Source organism: Grammomys surdaster, unplaced genomic scaffold (genome assembly GCF_004785775.1).
Source record: "Grammomys surdaster isolate TR1022 unplaced genomic scaffold, NIH_TR_1.0 126182, whole genome shotgun sequence".
NCBI lineage: Eukaryota > Metazoa > Chordata > Mammalia > Rodentia > Muridae > Grammomys > Grammomys surdaster.
In genome coordinates, this window is record NW_021620988.1 from 2,983,620 (window position 1) to 3,009,759 (window position 26,140).

A 26,140-nucleotide genomic window follows, 5' to 3' on the forward strand; every position below is an offset into this window, starting at 1 on the left:
CACGGTCTTGTGAATTGGTTCAATGATTAAGTGAGCATATGCTGCTTTTGCAGAGGTCCTTGATTCCCAGCATCCATATGTGGCTCATAACCATCTATACCTCTATTCTCAGGGGATCTGACACCTTCTTCTGACCTCTTGAACACCTGGCACATACATGGTCCACATGTACATATACATGTGCAGGTAAAACACTGACACATGCACATACACACACACACACACACATCAGTAAATTTTTTTGAAAAAATCTAAAATTGTAGGTATACTAAAAATATTTAACATTACAATTTATTTAGAATTTTGTTTCTACCAACAACTGGATGGATGCTTAACTTTCTTAGGGATAGAAAAATGCATCTATATGCAAATATTTTCATATATGCCTGGGGGTTTGTAGACGTCTCAAAGCACACACAACACATTCAGTTAAGACCTTCTCAATGATGTAGTATTTGAGCTAGAGTCAAAATAAATGCATCCTATTATAATATCTTGGGAATCTGAGGGTAGTTTTAATTAATGGCGCCTTCACTCTCACCCCTCCATTCTCATAACAATGTGATAATGTCTAAGAAATGTTTACTCTCTGGCTGCTGAGGCAATGACCACACATGTGAAATGCCTTTATGTATAGATGTTTTCTAAAGTGAGTTCTGAACACTGAGCTTTGTCTTGTAAGACAAGCAGCTTGTAAGGCCTGCAGACATATTCTGGAGGGGCAAGCCTCCTCTTCGAGAAAGCGTGGAGGGAGCACACAGTGGTGTGTTCCAAATTTACCCATCAGCTAAGTGCCTCCAGGTCCCCACGGGAAGAGAGAATACGTAATGAAATGAGACTTGGGTGAGATCCTTCCTTGTGGAAACAAAGAAAGCATGGAGCATTTCCCTTTAGCAGCACTGACTACAGAGGACAGAGACTTACGAGTATGAAAACGGGGTCTAGACGGCTTTAAAATGTGCCATGAAAAGCTTCCAACTGCAGTAATTCATGCTCAGATCGCCTCTCGGGAATTATTGATGTTGGCAGCAGCACAGTCTTGACTTACGTCTTTTATGGAGGCTACTTGTGAGGGGTTGTCCTTGATACTATTTGGTTTCCCTGGCAACATGGCTCTACCTTCACAGTTTAGAAGAGGCAAGCATCCCAAACCCATTGTCCTTTCAAGGAGAAATTCTCTGTCCGTTACCTTGGTATGACATTCTATAGCCCCACAGGGTGGTGTTCAGGGATCTGAAAAAGGATGAATGAGTGGGCTGATATAAATCACAAATTGGTCAGATTTGTCCATCCGAGGCAATGCTTTTAGATGGTACTTGTTGGAGTGAATGCGTTGTTTAGATTTTTTAACACTGAAAATTTTACTCCTACTTTCCAGAAATCATCATTTCTTTTCTTCCCTTGATGCTTGGCTTGTTCTCTTTCTTAACAAAAGTCCTTCATCCTTTGCTCCATGCTTATGTCACTCATAATCTTAATGTTTTCACATCTTAAATTCCTTTCCTTCTTTTTTCTATTAATTAATTAATTAATTAATTCACATTACATACAGATCAGAGTCTTTATATCTGTTTAGTTCAGCTCCTGGGTGGAACCTCTCAGAGGACAGCTGTAATAGGCTCCTGTCTGCCAGCGTAACAAAGTATCACAAATAACATCTGGGATTGGTTCTTGCCCATGGGATGGGTCTCAAGTTGGGCCAGTCATTAGTTGGACATTCCCTGTGAGGTCTCATCTTTGGTCCTGCACATCTTTTAGGCAGTACACATTTTGGGTAGAAGTTTTTGTGAGTGAGTTGGTGTCCTTAGTCCTCCACTGGGAGTCCTGCCTGCTCACAGGAGGTGGCCACTTCAGGATCCATATCCCCCACTGCTAGTACTCTTAGCTAGAATCACCCTCCTATACTCCCTGGAGCTTCTCCCATCCCAGATCTCTGGTACATCCCAGAGATGCCTCCCCCCTTTTCCTTCATTCTAATGAGTACTTTCATTATGTTATCAAAATCCCAAGATACTGCATGAGAATCAGTGAAGACCTGGTGTTCTCATAGATACACCTTTATGTAGATGTGGTGGATCTGAAGTCTTAAGTTCTTCACTTGAATAAAGATTAGTACTTCTGAGGTTAAAACAACTCATCTACCTCTGGCTTATTAGAACCCAGGGCCACTGTGTGATTTCAAGTCCTAGTGTCAGCATGTCTTCTCATGAGCCAGTAGCCAACAGTGCATTATGAATAATATTCATGCTTGTTTGGAGAGAAATTTGACTTTTGTCTGGCTCCAAGCTCACTTGTTGGTTTCATGTCTGACAATCTTGTTGATTTCCCCAAGACTTCTAGCTTGCTTTCAAAGGCAATGCAGTAGGTTATTCCAAGAGGTGTAGGTTAAAAGTTAGCAATACTTTAACCTTTATACTCTCAGTTTGACTTAGAAAAGCATATTTTATACAAGAGGGAATTGAGGCTTAAAAGAAAAATATGACATCATGAACTTTAACTCAGAACTATGCAGTGATGAAGTGAGCTGTTACTTGTACTGCTTGCTACCCCCCCGCCCATACCAGTGTCTTGATAATGCTAGGCCAATGCTCATAAATTTTTAAAAATAGAGACAGCGTTTTACCAGTTAGCCAAGGCTGGCCTTGAACTATCTATGTAACCTATCCAAGCTTTAAATTTGAGCCCCTCTGCCTCCCAAGGATCTAAATTACTAGTGTCCATCATCATGATTGGTTAGAATTCTTCTTTAAATATTTTTTTAATTATTTATTTTTTTTGAAATTTGGCCTTTGCCTTAACTCAAGCATTCTGAGGGCCAGGCTGTGAGCATTCTGAGGGCCAGGCTGTGTGGTCTAGCTACACTACACAGAGAAAGGGAATTCCACAGTCCCTAGACTGGATATGAATAAAATGGTGTTTTTTATCATGTGCCAAATCTGGCCAACTGTTTCACAAGCTTTTTTACAAACTTCTAGGACCTTTACAGAGTTAGGTTTTACAAATGTCTATCCATATGTATCTGGTTTGTACTGTTATATTTTGATATTTAAATAGGAAAATAGTTATGTATAACCAATGGTTTCACTATATCCCATGTCATACTATAATTCTGTAGGAAATTTAAAAGCTGTTTAACAAGTAAATAACTTATCTATTCTTAATGTAAAGTATTGAGACAATGTGAGACACGTAGAATGGACCATAAAAGTTCCCCTTTGCCATCTTTCCTGTGGGTCTCACACTCATCTCCGTGATAACATTAACATAGTAATCATTCTAGCCTTTGAGTTTGTACAGACACCCATATTTACTATATTTATTTTCTCATTTATTTAAAAGAGTGTGTTTCTCAATCTATTTTGTGTTACTCTTAAGAATTCTGGAAGTTTCTGCTCCTAGAGGCATTGCAGGTGTGGCTGTGGTGTCACAGGTGCGTCAGTAGGTGGCAGAGAAGAGAGAGGCCTGTGAACATCTGAATGATTAGTGACCTTACATTCCCTGAAAAAAACCAAGCCTGAGATGACCACCAGTCTGAAACTCTGGGGCCTGGACAGGGAGCTAGCCTGAGATGACTACTAGTGCCTTGTAGGTCTGGTACCCGGGACAGACCACGCCCAAGATGACCCCTGTCTAGTGCCATAATGCACAGGTTGGGCGTAGCACTCCTGAGATCACTCCTGAGTCGACCCAGACACTCAGACCCCGGGTATCACTAAGTGGAACAAGTAAGTGGTGGAGAAATGGAGGAGAAAGAGAAACAGAAGGATGTGGAAACAATGAAGAGAGACAGAACTGGATACTTGGAAGGTGGTGAGGAACAGCCTGATAATGAGTGATGCTGCCTGAGAACATGGTGGGGTTCTGGTCTATACTGCCATCAGGGGCTATGTCTTGATCCATGGCACTACAGTCACAGGGATATATTACCATCAGATTCCAGGTGTGTGTTTCTGGTCTGGGCCGCCATCTGGAGATGTGTTGATGTCGTTCTGCCCAGACCCCTCTCCTGGGCATCCTGTGAGAGCTGGTCTGGGGGCGGGGGGAGTATGAGAACAGTAGAACTGACACCACCTGTAACTAGCTGCAGCACTCGGGAGAGTGGCCCCAGCACATCGCCCAGGAAGCTCTCCTGGTTGCAGGAGTTGTGGGTGAGCTGGTCCTGAGGATATGAGAACTAGAGAGCCAGCCCTGCCCCTGGTCTCCACACAGTGGCATCGCTGAGGAGAGATACCATCCCTCCCTTTTGCCCTACCCACCTGTGGCAGGAGGGAGAGCTGGTCCTACCCCTTCACCTGCTGCAGCACTTGGGTGAGCCCTCCCAAAGGTGTGAGTGTGGGAGAGCTGGTCCCACAACTTGTCTGCTTGCAACAGCATGGGCAAGGGACAAATGACACCCCCCCCACACACACACACTCCTTGCCACCACAGCAGGCAGTAGAGCTGATCCTGGAATTATGAGAGCAGAAAATCTGTCCCTGACCCTCACCTGCTACTCAGGAGAACAGGCTCTGCACCCAATCTAGGCAGCACAGTATAGCTGGTCCTGATGGCACAAACATGGATGAGCCAGGAGAGAGGGAGAGCTGGCACTGCCCCTTGCTGGCTGTGCCATTGGGTGGGCCAATCAGGGCAGGGCAGGAGAGCTCACCTCAGGGGTGTAGGGTCAGAATGGGCTGACCAACTCAGATACCTCTCAGGGCCAGACCCAGGACTTTAAATTGGACCACCCCAGTATCGATGAACTGACAGAGTTCATGAAGGGGCCCATCCTACAGATCCCAAACTACAGGATCACATGACACAGGGCAACAACAGGATATAGCAGGATATCTGAGAGGAGTCTCAGTGAGCTTCCGGTATTGATAGTGTAGCAGAAGCCAGAGGCCTGGAACCAGACCAACGACTCATCGCAATGACCATTTTCAAACAAAGAAATGTATGAAATGGTCCACCGTGGGACACACTGTGACACAGTTAAGCTTCCACATCGAGATTTTTTTCTCTGTCTTTTGGGGGTGGGTGTTGCAAGGGTGGACGTCCGGTGTGAGGGGAGGGGGAATGAGTGGGATTGGAGTACAGTGAGGTTCACAAAGAACCAGTAAAAAGTAAAAGAGAGAGAAAGAGAGAGAGGGAGGGAGAGAGCGAGAGCGAGAGGGAGGGAATGAGGGAGGGAGGGAGGGAGGAGGGGAGAGAGAGAGAGAGAGAGAGAGAGAAGAAGAAGAAGAAGAAGAAGAAGAAGAAGAAGAAGAAGAAGAAGTAGTTTATTCAGTTTCAAGGACGCTGGTGCTGACTTCTGTTGAGAATCTGGTGGTGGAAGTCTCCCGTGCAGAATGTGTGGGAGAAGCAAATGTGGAAGATCTCAGACAGAATGAGAGGGAAGCAGGAGAACCAGAAAGGGCCAGCCTCCATTTTTAAAGCCATGTGCTCTTGAAGAACTAACTCATTTTTGAGACACAGCTCATCCTGAGGTGCTAGCATTGATACTTTCAACACTAACTGTTACAATGTGTAAGCTTCTTAAAAATTCCCAGTAGCTTGCAACACTATGGCAGAGGCCAATGTTCCAGTGCTGTGCTTCTGCGTTCAGGGGCTGCACATTCAAGCAACAGACAAACCGCATCATGGATCAAGACTCTGTTTCTTGTTTTTGACTGGCTTTTTCTTCATAGAATGAAGTATTAAATCTTATGGAAAAATAAGAAAGCTTTGGAATATTGGGGTATAAATATCATTTCATGAGAACAGGTTGAAAACTGGTCCTTTCTTCTCACAACCTAAGGTGCTTGTGATTGGCAATGGTATTATAGAGAGAACAAATCAGCTTTGAAATAGCTGAATGTTTTGGGTACCGAACATATAAACCAAGAAATGTAAGTGCACAATTGCTTAGTAAATATCACTAAATACTAAGGGAAAATGAGAAACTTCAAAGCAAAGCCTAGACCACATGCTGTATCGCTACGTGAAACAAAAAGATTCTCCTCACCCTCTGAGCAAATAAAAAACTCACAGGGTACATTAAGTAGGAAGAAAACGTAACTTCACATCAAGGTTTTATTAGGAGAAATGGGGAAGGACAGGAAGGTGTGAACAGCCAGATAAGAGTCATCACCAGGAAGTAAGAATGGACAGAGGAAGGTGTTATGGTTAGGATATGACGTGTACTCCCCAGATGACTTTGTTAGAAGGGTTTTGCTTCTGAGGGCTCTGACCTCATTAATGGGTTGCCTCACTGATGGATTCCTAATTTGCTATTATTATTAGAAGGTAGAAGCTGAAGGGGAAGACCTAATTAGTGGAAGTAATTAAAGTCTCTGGGATAGATTGCTCTCCAATCCCTTCCCTTCTGACCCTTTGCTTCCTGGCCCCTATGAGATGAGCAGCTTTCCCTACCTCGCCCTTTCTCCATGATTGTTCTGCTTCACTGTAGCTATAAAAGCAGTTGAGCCAGTTGACCACAGAAGGAAACATCTGAACCCCTGATCCAAAATAAACCTTTGCACATTAAGTTGTCTCTGTGAGGTATTTGTCACAGTCATAAACAAACAAACAAACAAACACAACAGCAGCAAAACAAAAGGAAAGGGAAAGAAAAACCAGTTAACATATCACTACATTTTATCACCTGTGTAGTATACTGTTTTATTTAACACTCAAAACACTGACAGAATAAATCACATTTTGTCTATTTTTCATGAGGGGAAGCAGATGTAGACACACACACATTTCACAATCTGTTCTTTTTTTTCTCTATCACACTTTTCTTTTTTTTTTTTTTTTGGTCAGTCTTGTAAGGTAGAGAATTCCCCAAATTCATCACATAGACTGAAAATGAACGGTACTCTTGTGTGAGAGATGGTAGTAAGACTGTAGGGTTCATGTGCATCTTCAAAACAAAACAACCACTCATCCTAGTTACCAAGAAGCTTTTTGACGGCTGTCTTCTTATGTGGAAGACTTTTCTTACTTAGGAATGTCCTAGAATTTAGACTTCAGTTAACCCTACTTATGAAGTCTTTATTTCCTTTGTGACATGGCTTCCAGAGTCATGAGTTAGCTATTTTACCAAGGCTGGCCTAGGCAGTTAGATGCTTGGCTTCTGCTGAAACACCCCTGCCACACCAACTTGGCACAATCTCTTCTCCTGAAAAGAGAAGATATGATTTTCCAGTGTTCCAATGGGCTCTGCAATCACTCAAGGAGCCAGATGACTTAAATGATTTGGAGGTATTATAAATTTTTGCTTAGCTCCCCTGTGTAACTCTGAAGTGGCAATACAATTCAGAGTTGATGGGAATTTCAGGCTCAAAGATGCCACAGAGATTTATAGAATACAGAGCTTATTTATTTCTTTGGTGAATTATCTATTTCCATATTTCTCCCCTCTTTTATCCTTTCTGAATTTATTTTAAGCATTTCTTGAAACATTATGGCCTATAATCCATCACCGTGTTTACTGCAGACAATTCTACATTTGTGTTAACTTCTTATTGAAATATGGTAATGTTATCTTTAATTTTAATACTAGGATTTATTGTGTTGTTATATAGGTGTCCAGTCTACGTTGTTCCTTAACAGTTCAATTTTCTCAGCATTGTTTATTGAATAATTCACTGTGTTTGATTAGTTGTGGCGATGTTTCCTTTTTCTTGAGTATACACCCTCTGGGGGTATACTTCATGACTCTGTTAGTCTGTTTTCGTTTACTAATAACCCAATGCCACTGTGTAAGTTACAACACAAGGAGATTTATTTTGTCTTGCGGTTCTTGAGCTACAAAGGTCAAAGAATTGTATCTATTGATGACCATCATACTGGCAGATCTCAAGATGTCCCAGAGCACCACAGGTAACAATTAGAGAGTGTACACATGGATATGTATCTGATTGGCCTCTCTGCCTGTCCTTATAAAACATTAGTATTCGTGGAGGCTCTACCCTAATGACCTCATCAATTCCTAGTCACTTCCCAACGAACCAGCATCTAGATTTCATTGTTAAAGTTTAGGTTTCTGCTATGCTAGTTGTTGCTTCGTGAGATTAAGTCTTACTATGTTGTTGATTAGTCAGGTGTGCCTCACCTCTATAACGATAGCATCTAATGACTCTGGACTTTGGCATATGATTTGGGTTGATGGCAAACCGGTTCCAAGAGACCCTTATGTACTGGAGCTTGCCTCTGTTTCCTTGTGCTTGGAACTCTGTTGCTAGATAAACAGCCCTGGGTAGCTTGCTCAATGGTAAGAAACTGGAGGTCTACTATACCATCTTCTTCACAAACAATTGAAAGACACAAAAATTAGACCATAAAACATGAGGCAGCTGACCAGCCAGCTACCCACTGTGGAGCTGTGCAGAGAGAACAACTCAGGCAAGATCAGAGCAGCTTGGCCTAGGCTCCAAGTCTCCCCAGTGTACCCCAGCACTATTGCCTTATCACCAAAGCATGAACTCAAGTAAACTGGTCTTATTTTGATCTGCTGAATTTCAACATGATAGGAAACTCAATAGGAAACAGCAGGTAAGCCATCTGTTTTAGGGTTTCATCTCTGTGAAGAGACACCAAAACCAAGGCAACTCCTATAAAGGCAAACATTTAATAGAGACTAGTCTACAGTTTCAGAGGTTCAGTCCATTATCATCATGGTGAGAAGCATAGCATTGTGCAGACAGACTTGGTGCTGGAGGAGCCAAGAGTTCTACATCTTGATCCAAAGGCAGCCAGGAGGAAACTGTCTCCCACAGGCAGCCGAGAGGAGATTACTACCGCACTGGCCTCAGCATAGAAGACCTCAAAGCTGCTATCCACAGTAACACACTTCCTTCAATGCAACCACACCTCCTAATAGCGCTACTCCTTATGGCCAAGCATTCAAACACATTAATCCTAGGGGCCAAACCTATTCAAATCACCACAGCATCTAACCTTTCTCATTGGATGATCTACTTATCATACACTAAATTCATATCTATCTATCTATCTATCTATCTATCCATCACCTATCTATCTATCCATCTATCTGTTATCCATTTATCTATTATCTATCATCTATCTATTATCACATATTTATTATCTATCATTTATCTACCTTTTATCACCCATCTATTATCCATCCTATTATCTCTATCTCACTATGTCTGTTTATCTATCTATCCATCCATCTATCTATCTATCTATCTATCTATCTATCTATCTATCTATCTATCATCTATCTGTATTGCTTTCTGAACTTTTATTGGTTCTTTGAAATATTTATCTTTTCCTCTGCTTACACTAAAATCACTGTGGCTTTCTAGTATGTTCTGTTGCTGGGTAGGTTAGTTGCCCCTACCTCTACCATCACCAAATTAAGCCTAATTTCTGTTTTTCAGAAAAAAATTGTCGAGTTCTTCTAAAAGTCTTCTTGGGATTTGATTTTGAACTGCATTGTTTAGGAATATTATGAATTTTTAAATCTCCTCGTCTACTCACATCCTTCAGACGCATTTCCCACTTCTCTTAAGAAAGTCCCATATTTAATTATTTTTGATTTTACCAGTCATGATTCAGGTAGAGGAGAACCAATAGAAGAATATGTTAAAATGCTTGCCACTAAGAATAATGTGGCAGTTATGGGCTGTAGTTCTAGGCCAGTCTAAATTTGAATGGCAACAGGAAGGGCAGAATCCAGCACCTGAACAGAGGCTGAGTTACTGTCTCCCAAATAAAATGATTTCTTCCTGAAAGTTTCAATTGTCTTTTTAAGGACTTCTAATACATTGAATGAAGCCTATTGGTAAAATCAAGGGTATTCTTCAATATTTAAATTGGTTATAGGTGAATTAAATTACTAATTAATTGTGGCACTGGAAGTTGAGCCCAGGAATTCACACATGTTAGTTAGACAGTGTTCCACTATGAAGCTATACACGTTCATCATAATTAGTTCTTCTCATACTTCCTTCTTTGTCGTAACTCTGAGGAAACCACTGAAGCCTAGAAAATTAATTCAGTTCCTGAAAGCTTCAGATGAGGTCATTTGGACCTATCCTACTTCCAGAGGTGAATAAATAAATTTGTATCAAATGAAAAGCCTTCTTCATAAAAATGTCAAGTAGTTAAGAAGATGGGTAAGGATGAGAGAAGAGAGTGCAGTGTCTGAGCTGGAGCATGGGGCCACTCTGCCCTGGACAGTTCCTGGTCAGGGAGACAGTACAGACTCACCTTTTCTGTGCCAGGGTTTGTGGGTTTTGTTTTCTAATAATCTTTCAAACTCTGAATGACAAATGTTAAAAGAATCTAAGTCTGATTCTGGATACACCACATGGTAGCCTCCTTTCTACCAGTTTTCCAATGAAATGCCGTGTGACCTGGTGCAAAGCATTTCTGGTTGTTTTGTTACTTTAGTGGAGTATAAATATATCAGTAATTACCCCTCTAAAATTGGATTTATAAACCCGGTATAGTGGGGCATGACTTTAATCTCAGCATGAAGGAGGCAGAGGCAAGAGATTTCTGTGAGGTGAGTTCAAGGTCAGCCTGGTCTACGTTGGGAGTTTTAAGACAGCCAGGGCTACATGAAATCCTATTTTCAACCCTCACCCCAAATAAACAAACACACAAATAAATAAATTGGATTTTAAAATTGAATATTTTTAATAATTCCTTGAGAATTTTACATGTGGATACAATGTATCTATTTACTCATATTCACCCCATTCCTAATCCAAACTCCTCCCAGATCAACCCTACCTCCTCCCCACTCCCAATGTTGTGTCCTCTTCTTTTTTAAATTTGAAATTAAAATACGTAATTACATTATTTTTCCTTTTCCCTTCCCTCATTTCAACCCATTCCATGTGCCCCATCTTTACTTTTTCAAATTCATGGCCTCTGGCTTCCTTGAATTTAATTGTTGTTTTACACACAGACACACACACAGACACATACACAGATACACACACCACACACACCACACACACACACACACACACACACACACACAAACATGGCAGTTACAGACTTTTAGTGCTAGGCTTGCTAGCATTCCTAAATTTATAAATACAATCTGATGCCTGACATCCACCCCCTGGCCCAAGACTGTGTGTCTTACCCAGGAGGTTTGCTGGGTCCCAGGAACATTCAGATTAGGCCCCTCTGGCAGAGGTGAGTATTGGTCCTGTTCCCTGAGATCCATTGTCAGGCCTACAGCTCTGCCTAGCCTCAAGGCAGAGGATGCGTTTAGCCCTGCTGCCACATGATGTGCCACGGATGGTACTCATGGAGGCTTCCCTTTCTCTGAGGGGAGGGAGAGGAGGAAGTGGTGGGAGGGGTTTGTGAAGGTGGCACTCAGAGGAGAGGTGGGAGGGGGAGCTGTGATCAGGATATAAAGTGAATTAATAAATAAGTTAATAAAAATACAACCCACTTATTCTGTATAATGTTACTTTTATGTATCTGATTTCAAGGCTGACTATTTGGTGTTTGATAACCAATTGGAGTGTTCTTTGGGAAAAGCTATTTTCTCCCACTCCCAGAATTTCTTAGTTGCCTAAAGTTCTTTGTCTAGGATTGAAACCCTAGGAGGATATTTTCTCCCTCCATGTTAGTACATCTGTGTGGGTCCTCCTTGTTCAGATCTTCTTCAGGCAGCCATGTTGTTGGAACATAATGGTTATAACTTCCATGATGTTTCCAGGAGATAATATCTTACAGTAGACATTCTGTTGTTCTGGCTCTTTCTGCCCCATCTTCCTCAACAGTCCCTGAATCTTACAACAGGAATTGTGTTGTAGATGGACTAGTTAGGGCTGGTCCACACAATCACTTGTTTTCTGTATTTTGATTAGTTGTAATTTCCTGCAATGGTCTTCATTTGTTGTGAAGAGATGTCTCTTTAGTGAAGGGTAAGAGTTACATTTATCTGTGAATAGATGAGTAAGTATTCAGAGTGCAGTCAGGAATTATACTGGTTTAGTAAAATGGCAGCTGTAGACTCTCCTTCAAGATTCATAATGTCAATAGCCCTAGGCAATTGGCTAAGATTTCAATACCATGCATGGTTGAGTAGGTTTTAAGTTCAGTACCTCTTGTTAAATAGGCTTAGTCCAGTTACATAGCCATTGGTTGTCACCAGGATTTGAGTGACAGTATTATACCCTTAGAGTTATCATGCCATGTTGGTTGTTTTTGTACTTCATAGGTGGTATCTGGGTGGGACCATATATTCTTCCCTCCCTTGGAAGCTTGCATGGCACCTTCTGGTACTATGAAAGCTAGATCTGAGGGAGGAGGCCTTCAGGTCAGATCTAGCTTGGATCCTTTGGGTCTCATGTCTGAAGATCATGGTGTCTTCATCAGTAGGGACTTACCTTAATCCTCTGGGAAGCAACTGCGAACAAGAGCAATAACTGATAATATTTTGGGAAATTTGTAAAGGAACTTATCATGCTTGGTATTAATGTTTTCGTGAAATAGTCTCTGGTTCATGAGAAGGGGTATTGACAGCCCAGTTGAGAATTTTTTACTTAAGCTGTATGTGTGTGTGTCTGTGTGTGTGTGTGTCTGTGTGTGTGTGTGTGTGTGTATGGATACGTAGACTTATGTGTTTTGTATGTAATTTTAGGTAAATGGATTAATATGACTCTTTATGACTTTTCAAAACATCCATACTTATTTTACCCCTCCCTTCCTCTTTTCTGTGTTAGTATCCCTTCTCCCTCTCAATTAATCTCCTCCCTCCTTTTTCTCATTTTTCCCTTCAAATTGCTTTGACCCTGCTATTGCTCTCTCTGTTGCTCCTCCCCATCCTGGTGGTTCCTTTTTACTTTCTTGGTTTCTATGGTTACTCTGAGTTATACACTCACATGTGAGAATTTGGAGCGAAGAGTGAAAGATGGAGAGAACATACGACACTGAGCTTGGGCTGCCCATACACTCGTGTGTGTGTGTGTGTGTGTGTGTGTGTGGTGTGTGTGTGTGTGTGTGGCCATCCACTGCAGCATGATCCTGCCAAAGGTCACACCCTTAAAGAAAACTGAAATCCCTTCCCTAGAGGTTATTAACTGACAGTAGCTTCTCAGGGGTTGAGTCATGCGTGTGTCCCTCCTTTCTTAGATTTTTAAAAAAGTAAACTGATATTAATATAGCTACTTCTGCCTCATTTCCATGCACTAATTTGTATATTTTATCTATTCCTTTGAATTCAAATATCCCATTTAGGGTCTTGTAAACACCACAGGATTTTATTGCATCTTTTAACATGAGCATGAATGAGTCATATTTGCCCTGGCGACTACTGGCATTATGCTAATTTCTGTCATTTGTACCTTTAGTTTTTTGTTAATACTTCTTACTTTTTTCTTAATTCTTCTTAATCTATGCTTTATTTATTTTAATTACATCTATCTATCTATCTATCTATCTATCTATCTATCTATCTATCTATAATCTATATCTATCTATCTATCTATCTGTCTATCTACCTATCTATTTATTTAGTGGAGGGGGGCAGTGCACATATACCATAGTGCACAAGTGGAGGTAAGAGTATGAGTTGGGGAGACTTGGTTCTTTCCTTCTGCAGTGTGGGTCCCATGGCTTGAACTTGGGCTGTTGGGCTTGGTGGGCTTTTACCCAGTGAGCCATTTCCCTGGACTATGAGGTTTGTCAAAGGTCTGTGATGGTGATAATTCTGTCTTTGACAGTGAAGTGGCTGCAGTTGCAGGACAAATGTGATTTCTGCCACAAGAGTGGAAAGTTTCTCTATAAGCAGGATGAAATCTCTTGAAGGCCACAGTCAGTTAACTTAAAGAATCTAGTTTCTTAGAAAGCGGCAGAGCAGACAATTGCTATCAATTCTGGTAACATTATTTGATAGGACAGTGAGTGGGCAGATTTACACTGGACAAAAAGGTATTTGGGTTGAGCGAGTATGGATCTAGCCAAGAGTGAGGATGACAACATCATCCTGCATAAGGAAAATTTTTTTTTCATTTTGTATGACAATAATCAGGCCCACCATTTTGTCTGGGGACCAGGACATGTGTGATTATAAATTCATTTCTCAGTTTTCTACAAAAGACTCCACAAGTTGCAAAGCCTTTGAGAGTATTTTCACTGGCAAGCTGGAAATTGCATGTCACCACAATGTGGTGCAGGTCTTCAATGATGGGAACATTTTCTATGATGCTTAGAGCTTGGGTTTGGGGACCTGCCTACCACATGTGACTTAGCTGGACTCATGCTTGTGTTATAGTTTGAAGTCTGTGTAGATGAGAGGGGGGAGGGGCCACATCTAAAAAACATATTTCCACATTGGGTTACAGAGGCCCACAGAGGCCCACAGAGGCCCACAGAGGCCCACAGAGGCCCACAGAGGCCCACAGAGGCCCATAGAAGCCAGGGTCCAACTTCCCAAATGCTTGGGCAATATTTAGCTGTTCCTTTTCAAGCTCCTGCTTCTGGATCATCTCCTCACAGGCAAAGGAATTATTGTTCCTGTTCTAGCTGCTGCTGCTTCTGTTGGGCAACTCCCTTTTCCCAGCTCTTGCTGGATGGCCATATTCCAGCAAATTTTGTCTCCTACTTATTATTCTTTTCTTGCTTATAGTCTTTGGTATATCTTTCCAAGAGTTGTTCTGCTTTCAGCAAAACAGTATTCTGTAATTTCTTCACCATGTCTTTCTTCTTAGGAGTGATAGTCGATTCATAGTCTTGGTGTTTTGGAAGTTTTCCAATGAACACTATATTTGTTGTAGATACAGGCATGTTCAATGTTGTCTTCTTCAGAGTACATGGACACCATGGGGATGATCTCAACTTCAGAACAAAAGTAGCGATGGGACAGAATGTCATCGTCTAATTCAACAGCACTTGGGCAGAATGTCTTCATTTAATTCAACAACATTCCCATGTAGGGAAAGATTCCTCACCCAGGGTGGGAGAATGATGTTCTCATGGCCAGACCTTGGGCCAATAAATTATTTCCTGAAGGATGACAGTTAAGACTTCTAGAAATGTTCTATTTTATATTTTATTTGTAGACTTGCCTCTTAAAGTGTATTTCCATTTATAAAAAAGAAGAACAAGAGGCACCCCCAGATTCTCTAGCTCTGCTTTCTTACAAGTCTACTAATTCCTTGTGTCAATGCATTGTTTCCATTGTTTCTGATGATGAATATTGACACATCATTAGTAGCTGGGGCCCATGGCTTCATGAGCATTCCTTCTGTGCTGCACGGTCCTCTGAGTTCCGGCAAGCTCAATGTCAAGAATTCCCTACAACAGTGTTTTTCAGAATAGTTTCAGTCTTAAAATTCCCAGTGCTCCGTATGCTCATAAACTTTGTGTAGGCAACCACAGCTGCTATGAGTTTATGATCACAATGGTCCTGTCATGTTCGGAAGACACTGTTTTGCTCCTGTCATCCTGGCTCTTAGTCTTCTGTGATGGTCCCTGGGCCTCGAGGAGGGACTGATGTAGATTCTTCATTTGCATGCACCTGAGCACTCCCCTGATGCGCAGAGGATATTCTTTTTTGTCCTGGCTGGTGGAAGTAGGTTAGTGGAGCAGCATTCGAAGATTACAGACACTTCTGGCTCCAGTGAATGCTCTCAGCTCTGCTTTTAGCCTCATTGCTGTGAGGAACAGCCTCTTCCTTAAGGTCTTACCCATAAAAAATCAAGCTGCTCCAGCCATTGCGCTATTTCTGCCATGGTGGACTGAGACCTTCTGAATCCTGAGCTGACTTGGTTGTCCCTTGAGTTAAGTTGTTTCTGTTGGCACTCTGAAAAATGATGAGAGTATGTACTAATCATAATAAAGGGACCTTAAACATTTCTATTTATCTTTTGAATTAATCTTTTTTGTGAGGATTTGACAAATCATACACCTTCTTTCCTTTGATGTCTCCTTCAATATGCCAGGCTGGTCTTTGTCTTACTGTCTTTAGACTAGCGGGTTTTTTTTTTTTTTGAGTGTGATAATCTCCCTCTTACCCATGGTTAGGGCACAATTCCCATTCATAAAATCCTTCTTTAACCACCACACTTAAAACATCCACTAATCACTTTTATTATTTATCTGATTTCCAAGTCTGTTTCAAGTTTCTAAAGCAACCACTGTCATTTGTACAGTGCATTATCTTCCTCCTCTTTCCAGAACACATATTCCATGAGAGCAGACGCCTTTGTTATTTGACTGACATTGCTTTGGCTCTTCCAATAATAACTAGCACATAGGAGGAGCCGAATGACTGCTGGAGAAATACAAAAAATTAATTTGCTCTTTCTAGAATTTTAAAAAAATTTCTATGTGACTAAGTCTGTCTTTAATATTATAAGCTTCCCAACACTGTCATTGGTAGTTTTTATGTAACTCAATCCTCTTGGTGAGAAGAAAACAGAGAAAGGAGGGAAGTAAAGAGAGAGGGAGAAAGGGAAGGAGGGAGGGAAGGAAGGAAGGAGGGAGGGATGGAAGGGAAAGAGAGAGAGAGAGAGAGAGAGAGAGAAAGAGAGAGAGAGAGAGAGAGGCAAACACATGCACACAAAATGAAGTTACTGGAATCCCAGCATAGAGAAGAGTTGAATTACTCATAGATTTAATAAAGTTCACAAAACCCCATAGTACTGGGCAAAACTCTTCTGTTTCATATCATTTCAATTATCTGAAACATTATCTGGTTCTTATTTCTGTTTACTGTCTAGTCACAGGCAGAGAATATTGAATGCTGTTTTAATTGTGTCTTGTAGGTATGATTCAACAAATAACAAGATTACTATTGTAAATGGATCTGTTTTGTTAGAGATTGGGCCTAATAAGGTTTGGTTTGGCCAGTAACACCCAGCTTTGGCAATGGGCACTATCCTTGAAATCTAAGGCCATTTTCTTTGTCATAATCTTTGTGGTTAAGATTAGAATCCTGGACTCCTCACACTGGTTTTTGCTTTACTATATATCATTGCTTCTTTAAAGAAATGGAGCTGGAATTCTAAGCTATTGTGACTAAGATGTTGATGTTCCATTACAGGAGGCAAAACTCTGAGCATTTGCTAATGAGTCAGTTTTAACTTTTAGAATAGAAGGCCAGCTTTTTTGGATGGGATAGAGATAGGGCAAGATGTAGCTACTAGTGTCACCCAGTTTGTATGTCGAATTAGCCACTGGATTTAGATTTAATACGGCTTGAAAGATTAGCATTGTAGTTGTTGTACCCAGAGAGATTGAGTTACCCTTGTTTCTGAAAAAAAAAAAAAGTTAAGAAAAAAAAGGATAGAAGGCCAACCTGAAAGTCATAGGAATTATATTTTAGCAAAAATTCAAAACTACTAAAATAATATTAATAAATAAATAAATATAAAATTATATCAAGGAGACACATGATAAATCTTTATTGGTTCAGAAAGGCAAACCACATATGCAGCTGGAGATTGATTGGTAAAGTGCTTGCCATGCAATCCCAAGGACCTGAGAGTTCAGTCTCCAGAACCCAGATGAAAAAGCAGGGAGTAGTTAGTGGTGTGTGCTTATGATCCCAGTACTGGGGAGGCAGAGGCAGGTGGGTTTCTGGGATTCATCATCTAGCCAGCCTAGAGGAATGATAAGTTCCAGGCCTAGGAGGATTTTATCTCCACCAAACAAATTATATGGCAACCAGAGGTTGACCACGACTTCCACATAGTCTCATACAGGTTTGTGCACATGCACACATGTACACACACACACACACACACACACACACACACACACACCCCAACATGTACACACACACATGTCCATTGTAAGGTGTTTACAGTGAAAGAATGTTGGTGTATAGGAGTGTTGTTATACAGAGATTATGTGTAGCATTCTTAATTTTTTCCTGAAAACATGGAATTTATATCAAAATGTAAAATTATTTTTCACAGTCTCTAACTTGATATGGGAATTATCTCTATGAGATAGGATCCCCAGGAGTAGTAATTTCTATTTGGCATTAAAACAAAACAAAAATCCATCTAAAATAAGTTTGTGTTAAACTGTCTTGTAAAGAACTTTTTCCTGTTTTAAGAGAAATGATATGAAATTAATATGGATAATTAGGAAATAATACAGGGAATGTGCAAAAAGTGAAAGTTACTCATAACTTTAAAAACATTCATTTATTTGTTGCCTATCTAACTAATTTATCTATCTATGTATCTATCTATGTATCTATGTATGTATCTATGTATCTATCTATGTATCTATGTATGTATCTATCTATGTATCTATCTATGTATCTATGTATCTATGTATCTATCTATGTATCTATCTATGTATCTCTCTATGTATCTCTCTATGTATCTATCTATCTATCTATCTATCTATCTATCTATCTATCTATCTATCTATCTATCTATCTATCTATAGGATGTGCATCTGTGTCCCATGGGTTACATATGATCAGAAGACAACCCACCAGAGTCAGTTCTTGCCTTCTACCATGTGGGGCCTGGAGATCTAACTCAGTTTCATGGCCTTTAGTATTGAGCCATCCTGCCTACTCATAACTCCTGCAATAGTCAATGTTAACTTTTTGGCAATGTTTCTATCACATACATCTGTTTCCCATTCAATTGCACAAGTTAGCTGTGCATAACAAGTGCATAACACAAGGCAGAAGTGCTTAAAATAATAAGCACTTATCATCTGACACCATTTCTGAGAGTGAGAAGCCAGAAGTGGCTTAGCCCAGTGTTCTGGATGGACATTTCTCATGAGGTTGTCAGCGGTTTGATAAATAGCTTCCACTTCATTCATGTGGCTAGGGACAGAGAGACTGCACAGTTCCTAACCAGGTCTATCTCTTTATGGAGTTGGTCACATGACAGAAACTGACCTTCCTTTACAGTTAGGAATAGAGGGAAAAAGAAAGGGGGGGCAAGGAGGGAGAGAAAGAGTCTCTTAAGATAGAAGCTAGAGTCTTCTATAACATACCAAAAGTGCAATTTTGGGTGTTATACAACTATACAGCTCATGTTAGCTAAATGTGGAGAAGAAACTATAAGGCATTGGTCCCAAGAAGCATCAGGCACCAGAGGTTAACTAGCTCATAATATTTTAGCATGAACATTTTATCACATTGTTAAAAAAAAGATTCTATAATGACTTCAGTGATTGCATTACATTATTATAGGTTTTTGATCTCAAGTATATAAGGATGCTATACAATTGCAAGGCTTTATTTGTTTGTTTATTTATTTATTTAAGCCCAAATAGTTTGCAAGTCAATGATGCTTTTTAAAGTACTCACCTATTTCAGAGAACTTGAGAGACTTCAGCTCTTTAGCCTATTCATGAATGTGCCCTCCCTCCTGTTCTCAGTAATAACCAAGCTTCCTGTTTAGTAAATACCTCAAAGCATTTCTTCCTTAAGTACTGTTATTGGAAGAAGTTCTACCTTGGGGGCAGATGAAACACCTGGTCAGAAACTGTGCAGACACCGAGTCTGAGGACTGAGCTAGATTCCTGGGACTCACATAGTGGAAGGAGAGAACTGATTTCCACAAATTGTCTTCTGACCTCTGTATAATCCTTGTGGCCCACATGCAACCTCTCAAAAGAAATAAATAAATAAAATTAAAATGTAATAAAATGAAGTCTTTTGTTGATAGAAGTCTATATGTGCCATACCATATTTACATGAGCTTTAATTTTCCAAGAAAAGGAAACTGTGGACTGTGAAGCAGTTTTATTTAATCCAGGTTTCCATAGTGCCTGACACACAGTAGGCACTTAATATGTTTGTTCAATTGAAGATAAATTCAAATTCTTATGCCATCAAGACTAGCTGTTAAGCTAATGAGAAGGGTCTAGGTCTCTTAATCTAATAAAATGATACTTGCTTAATAAAACTATATCAGGCTTTCTCCCTCGAGCCAGTGTTGTGATGACATCATAGAATTGTTTTATTTTTTTTTTTTTCAGAGAGTTCTGTGGAAATGTTATTTAGATTAAAGTAGATAGCATGCTGAAAAACATAGATGCTTCCCCATCTCTAAATTCCCCCAAATGAAAAACAACTACCCAACAAATGGACTGTCCTTGATCTTGGTCTCTGCAGAAGTTTCCTAGAGCTAGATTCATACCTAGCTTTCCTCAGAGTGATCATAGCCTTCTGAGTATCTTCCCAACACTGAAAACAATCACAGTTGTTGTGTCTTTTTTTTAAAGTCCAGAAGGCCATGTGTGTGCAGTCTATGTAATCATAGTCTTTCAAACAGCCACATTGGGGTTAGGATGAGTAGTGGGGAAATAAACAACTGGTCTCACCCCAGAGAGCCAGTGTGATATTAGCAGCTCTGCTTTGGAGGAGGAAATAATCCAATTGCAAGGCTGGCATAAATATTATGCTCATCATTCACTCACTTCCTTACACAGGAGGCAGAAAATTCTAGTTTCATGCTAAGCCCTCCAACAAAGACATAGCAGGACCTTTTCCTCCACCTCATTTCTTTCTGTTTCAAAGTGATCATTTAATTTCTAATAAGAATGTGATGCAGCTTCTACTGTGAAACACTGAGACTGGACCCTTGCAAACAAAAGCACGACAGATTGTCACAAGAGGATGAGAATTCTCTCTCTAACGATAGGAGTCACTGGGTGCCTAGAATCATCTAAGAGGCTTGTGTTTGATGAGACTCCAGTGAGACTGGGAGGGAAATTAGCCATTCCTTCCAGACAAATGAGCACTTCCTGTCAGCAATGTACCCAATCTTTGTGTGACTCTGCTTCTCCCAAAATGTAATTTCATACTGGGAATCGAACCCCAGGGTCTCTGGAACAGCAGCCAGTGCTCTTAAGTGTTAAGCACCTCTCCACCCACAACATATCTTTTTAACCAGCTAAATGTAAAGTGTGCACACTGAGTCTTTGTTGCAAAATATTTCCCGGTGTATGATTCCTTTCACCATTAAAAACATGCTTGGCATCCTCTTCTCTTCTCATGACATGATGCTCAAGGCCAGAGTACTGCAGTTTTCTAATCTACAGATTCTCTTAAAATTTGTCATTTGTATAATAACTTTTTGTCACTTTATTCCAAACCATGGATGAACTTAGTTTTCAGGCCTCTTTTAATTCCCTTTAAATGTGAAGATGCTGTTCTTTCATTCTGTCTTTTATGTTCACTGTTGAAGGATCCTCTGTAGATTATACCTCAGTATTGGTTTGTCTGAAATGGCTGGGTTATGTTTTTTTTGCTTTTTGTTTTCTTTGCTAGGAGTGTACAGAAGAGAGACTCCTTTGTGTAGCAGGTTAGGAAGCTCATGACATTGACTTGTTCTAAAACTGGGCCTGTTCACTTTGACCAGTATTTTGGAAATCCTACCTTCTATTCTGTGTTGTCAGGCCACATGACACATTAGAAGACTCTTTGAAACACAGAGTAAAGGTTGCTCTACAGTGGTAATTCTTTATTCATTTCCACCCAAGATCTTCTCTTTTCTCATGTTTCTCATCTTACTTTTATACCTGGGAATTATATCACTAGAACTTCTGAATAGATTCAGTGAATAACTAATACCAGTAGAAGATCAACATATCAAAGGAGAATAAGTTGAGACAATTTGTTCCCCTCTAACACCTCCTGCTTTGGCCTTGGGTCTTTGGCAGTAGATAAATTGTCATGGCCACCACTCCCACTTTTAATCAGCATCTTCTTTTACAGCTCATGGATATATGGGTGTCTTCTGTTGCTAGTTTCTAGGCTCCTCACCATGCTTTTCTGGTTCTCTCATCTCTGCCCACATATCTAAAAGTAGATCTATGTTAGAGATGCTTAGTTGGCTGGAGCTAAATTCTTTTTGGGGCTGTAGATCTCTGTGGTCCAGTGAAGTAGAAATTTCTGATTTCTTTGGAGACTCAGTTTGTGTCATATGGTGTTTTTCTGAAAACTGTCTTATGAGAAGAAGTTTTTACTGAAGCAAACATGTGGGGGGATGTTTTGCTAAGAATAGACACATAATGTTTTTCTAGAAGCATCTTGGAAGAAGGACATGTGATTTTTTGCTAGAGTGGATGCTTGAGAGAACACGTGATGTTTGCAAAGGATATAAATATAGCTCAATGGACAATGGACAATGCTGAATGGTATTGGTATACTTTGCTATTCTTTACTGGTCATCATTGCTTTGCTGACATTGGTCTTCACTGACAACACGGAGTGGTATTGGTACACCTTACCATTCTTTGTTGGTTATCATTTGTTGTGACTTCATAGAGAGAAATGCACCAAAAATCTTCTGGTGGTGTTCTGGCAGCTTCTTGATGGTTTCGAAAGGACTCAGGCTGATTGTCAGAGCCTTGTGGTTTCTTCTGGATTGACCAGCAGATGCTGATTCATGAATGGTATTTGCAAGTGGATTGAACTGCTGCTGCTGCTGCTGCTGCTGCTGCTGCTGGTGGTGGTTCATGTGAGCTGAACTGCTGATATCCTGGCAATGCAGATTGGATTTGCTCCATTGAAATATTTCTAAATGGGTTCATATCCTCCTTTGCTCTGTTAACCTTTCCTTTCCACTACCTTTGGTGAATAGTGGGCTAGAAGGGCATCAAAGCATTTAAGAACCCTTAATAAAAGTTGGTTTTGAACTACTAAGTACTACTGTACTACAGTACAGTTCTCACTCCTTGCAGTATTTTTGGGAAATATACATGAGAAAAACAAGCTTAAGAAAAAAATTGACAGAACTAGTGATATGACTTACTGCATTAAGAACAAAAGCTAACAGTTGCTCATTTATTACAAGAAAAGACACAAAGTAGAGCTCAGAGTAACTGCAAGGCATTGTGTATTTTTTTTTCTTGAAGTCCTTAGAATGCAGTTGAGGTGATCCACAATGGAGAAGTCAGAAGGGGACAATGCTGTAAGGCAGCTAAGGAAGTGTTTGACTGCTGCAGAAGAATCCAGGGGGACTAAAGTGCATAGACTGTTTTCCTTTGTCTAGGCATGTGATCCACCTCTGCATTGTTCTCAGCTCACTGTCTAACAGCTGCTTCCTTAGATGAAGACACAAAAGATCAATCTGCTGAGCCTGAAGCAACAGGTCCAACTCTTAGACAGGCAGGAATTCTAACCCAATATTCTATGAGTCTAAAGCCCATGTTCTTTTAATTATAAGAGCAATAGGCATGGGAAAGTGAGTTTGGTAAAGGAATGACTTGGTGGAAGAAATGTCAGGGTAGCAGAAATAGTTGTATTTGTTACACTTCTGGGGAAAAACATACAAAATAATCAGAGAACAGAGTAGACAATGAGGACAACATAGTTCAATTTCTTGTCGTAGAAATCCTTTGGTAAAAATCCCATATGGCACAGATGAAAGACTACACAGGATGAAAGTTGGATGTCCACCAGAGTAGGATTGTTCAGATATCTCGTTAATAGTTGATGAGCAGATCCTGATTTTAATGAGCAGCTATTTTTACAGCCATCTACTTAGGAAAAAAATAATGATTAGACAGGAACTGGAACTAGTTTGATGTTTTACTATCACGTATCATAAACTAATAATGACTAGACAAAAGGTCTCTCTAGAGGATTGTGTATTGAGATGATATGTGTAAAATATACAGATTGTAAGTACACATATTAACATATCACATTTTCTTCAAAGACGGGCCAATCAATGGGTAAGACAAATCTTGGTCATGTTGTGAATTTATTTTAAGAATATGAGGCATAAACACTATGAAATTTATTTAGCTGCAAAGAAAAATGAGGTCATGAATTTTTCAGGTAAATGGTTGGAGCTAGAAAACATCATATTAAGTGAGATAACACAGGCCTGTAAAGTCAAACATTGTTCTATTTCATCTGCAGCTCCTAGCTCCAAATCTTGAGATATGAGTACATGTTCTAGAGTAACTGTAGAAAGCAAGAAAGTAAAAAGGAGGCATTATTGGGGTCAGGAAGCAACAGAGAAGGAAATATCAGGGTACAAGTGATCTGACTGGGAAATCAGGAAAACCTTGAGGATGTTTATTAGGGAAGAGGGAAAGAAAAACAGAACAAAGAGAGGAGGGTAAAAACCAAAAAGAGGTCTGAAAAACTCTAAGAAATGGTATATTAACACTATCCTTTTAAAAGCACCACATAATATGTGCAAGCCTGTGTATAAATATGTGTATAGTGTTTAAATGAAACTATCTTATCTAGTCTGACAATGTTTTCCCCAAGAGCAGAAGACCAGCTAACAAAAACTCCAACACCAGGCATATGAGCCCTCTTTTGAGTTGTTGGTCAAGGTTTTCTAAGAGACTTCCAGACAGTAGAAGCTACTGCTAGTGTCCTTGATTGTCTCTTAGAGGTAGAAGGTAAGCCCCTACTAATAAAGGTATCATGGACTTTAGAAGCCAGACCCAGAGGTCCCAACCAGGAAAGCTTTCCACTTGGAGACTCTTTCATGCCACACAAGGTTCCAAAGGAGGGAAGCAAACAATAACCAGCTATAACACACATGAACCACCACAACAACCAGCATGACCCAATAATGCTAAGCAAGCAGTAGTGGGATGAATACTTCAGTGGTAACCAATGGTTCTCTAATTGGACTTAACAAATGTTCAACAAGAGACAAGCTATGCATCATAACCCAAATCATTCACCAAAAACCCAAGTCACAGCTATCAGAGGAGAGCCTACAGCTACCCCTTTGTTAAACCAACATAATCCCCGATTAGACTTTAAATATTTGTCCTTATTCCCACAAATAAGTATAGTCCTTACCCTTCATTAAGGAAACTTCTCTTTGCAATAGATCATTACGGAAATCCACAACCAATGGAAATCTGAATTGTGGAGGTCAGTTTCAATGCATGCGTTACAGAACACTCCTGTGCCTAAGGCTTGCAGAATATTGTGGAAGGGGAGGCAGAAAGATCTTGAGAGCCAGAGGATCAGGGAGTTTACTATAAGACTGTGTGTCTAAAGACTGTTAGAAGGTATACACATAAACTCTTACCAACATGACTGGCTAGACCTGACCTGAACCAAGGCAACATCTATAGACATGCCATTGTAACTGGAAGAAAGCCCAGGGGATCTACACGAAGAACTACAGGCAACTAAGCAATGCTGAGAGAGGGGGAAAGAAGAACGCACCAATAGTTATCCAATACCAAATGGTCAGCCCTGAAAACACACATATAAATAAAAATATACAGACTGAGCAAGGAGTATTTATGTATTTAAGAACATACTCATCTATATGACAATGGTTGATAAAAAAAAAGAATTTGAAAGAGAGAAAGGATGGTTTTGGCAGAGTTCGAAGAGAGGAAAGGGAAGGAAAATGGTGTAATTATCTTATAATTTCAAAAATAGAATAATTATATTTTTTAAAAAATACAAATGTGAACAGTGAAGTAAAGGCTGGTCTCGAGATTAAACATGACACCAGAAGTGAGATATAGACTATTACAGCTCAAAGTCTTCAACATGCACAGTGTGCCATTACTTCTGCGCATTTTGTGAACTAGTGCTGATAATGCCGACATATGACAGTTGCTGAGCTCTGCCATCACCTAGGCTGTGTGGAGTAAATCCCTGTGCTTTGTGTTATGGCTTGCCACCCTCCTCTGCCCTCCTGCAAGATACTTCCTTTAGTCCTCTGCACTTTGGTGTTTGTCACAGTTTTTGGTTGTCAGCAGATTTCCTTATGTGCTGATGTGTATGTTAGCTGATATGCAGGGTAATCACTGGTGGTGGTTTCAAATATCGTCTTTCCTTGAGATCTGAAATGAGGAGGATGTTTTGTATTCAAAGAAGTAGATTTTAATGGCTCTGCTACAAGTACTTTTGGTATCACTTTCTAGGACAAGGAAATCTCACATTAAGCCACTTATAAGAGGAGTCAGGTCTTAGCCCCGAGAGGTGCAGGAATGGAATGCACTGAGAATCTTCCATGAAGCAGAGAAGGTAAATAGGGAGCACTTTTGGTTTCACATCTTAGATTTTCCCTGTAGATCCAGCTGCTTGTCTATAGGGTACTGTGGGGTTGCTAAGAGCAGACTCTTCAGGTTTGGCACAGGACTGTGCTGAAAGCCCTGGTGTCCACTCCCATACTCCTCTACTCCTCTAATCATTCGTTCGTTCTCTCTCTCTCTCTCTCTCTCTCTCTCTCTCTCTCTCTCTCTCTCT

The 26,140-nt window shown here is 40.3% G+C and overlaps 2 pseudogenes; one reads left to right on the top strand and one right to left on the bottom strand.

Annotated features, from left to right (window-relative positions):
- The first annotated feature begins 3,388 nt into the window (after window positions 1-3,388).
- On the top strand, window positions 3,389-3,496 carry LOC114612781 (annotated as a pseudogene).
- Window positions 3,497-13,647: 10,151 nt separating this feature from the next.
- LOC114612760 overlaps window positions 13,648-26,140 on the bottom strand; it is a 13,333-nt pseudogene continuing 840 nt past the window's right edge.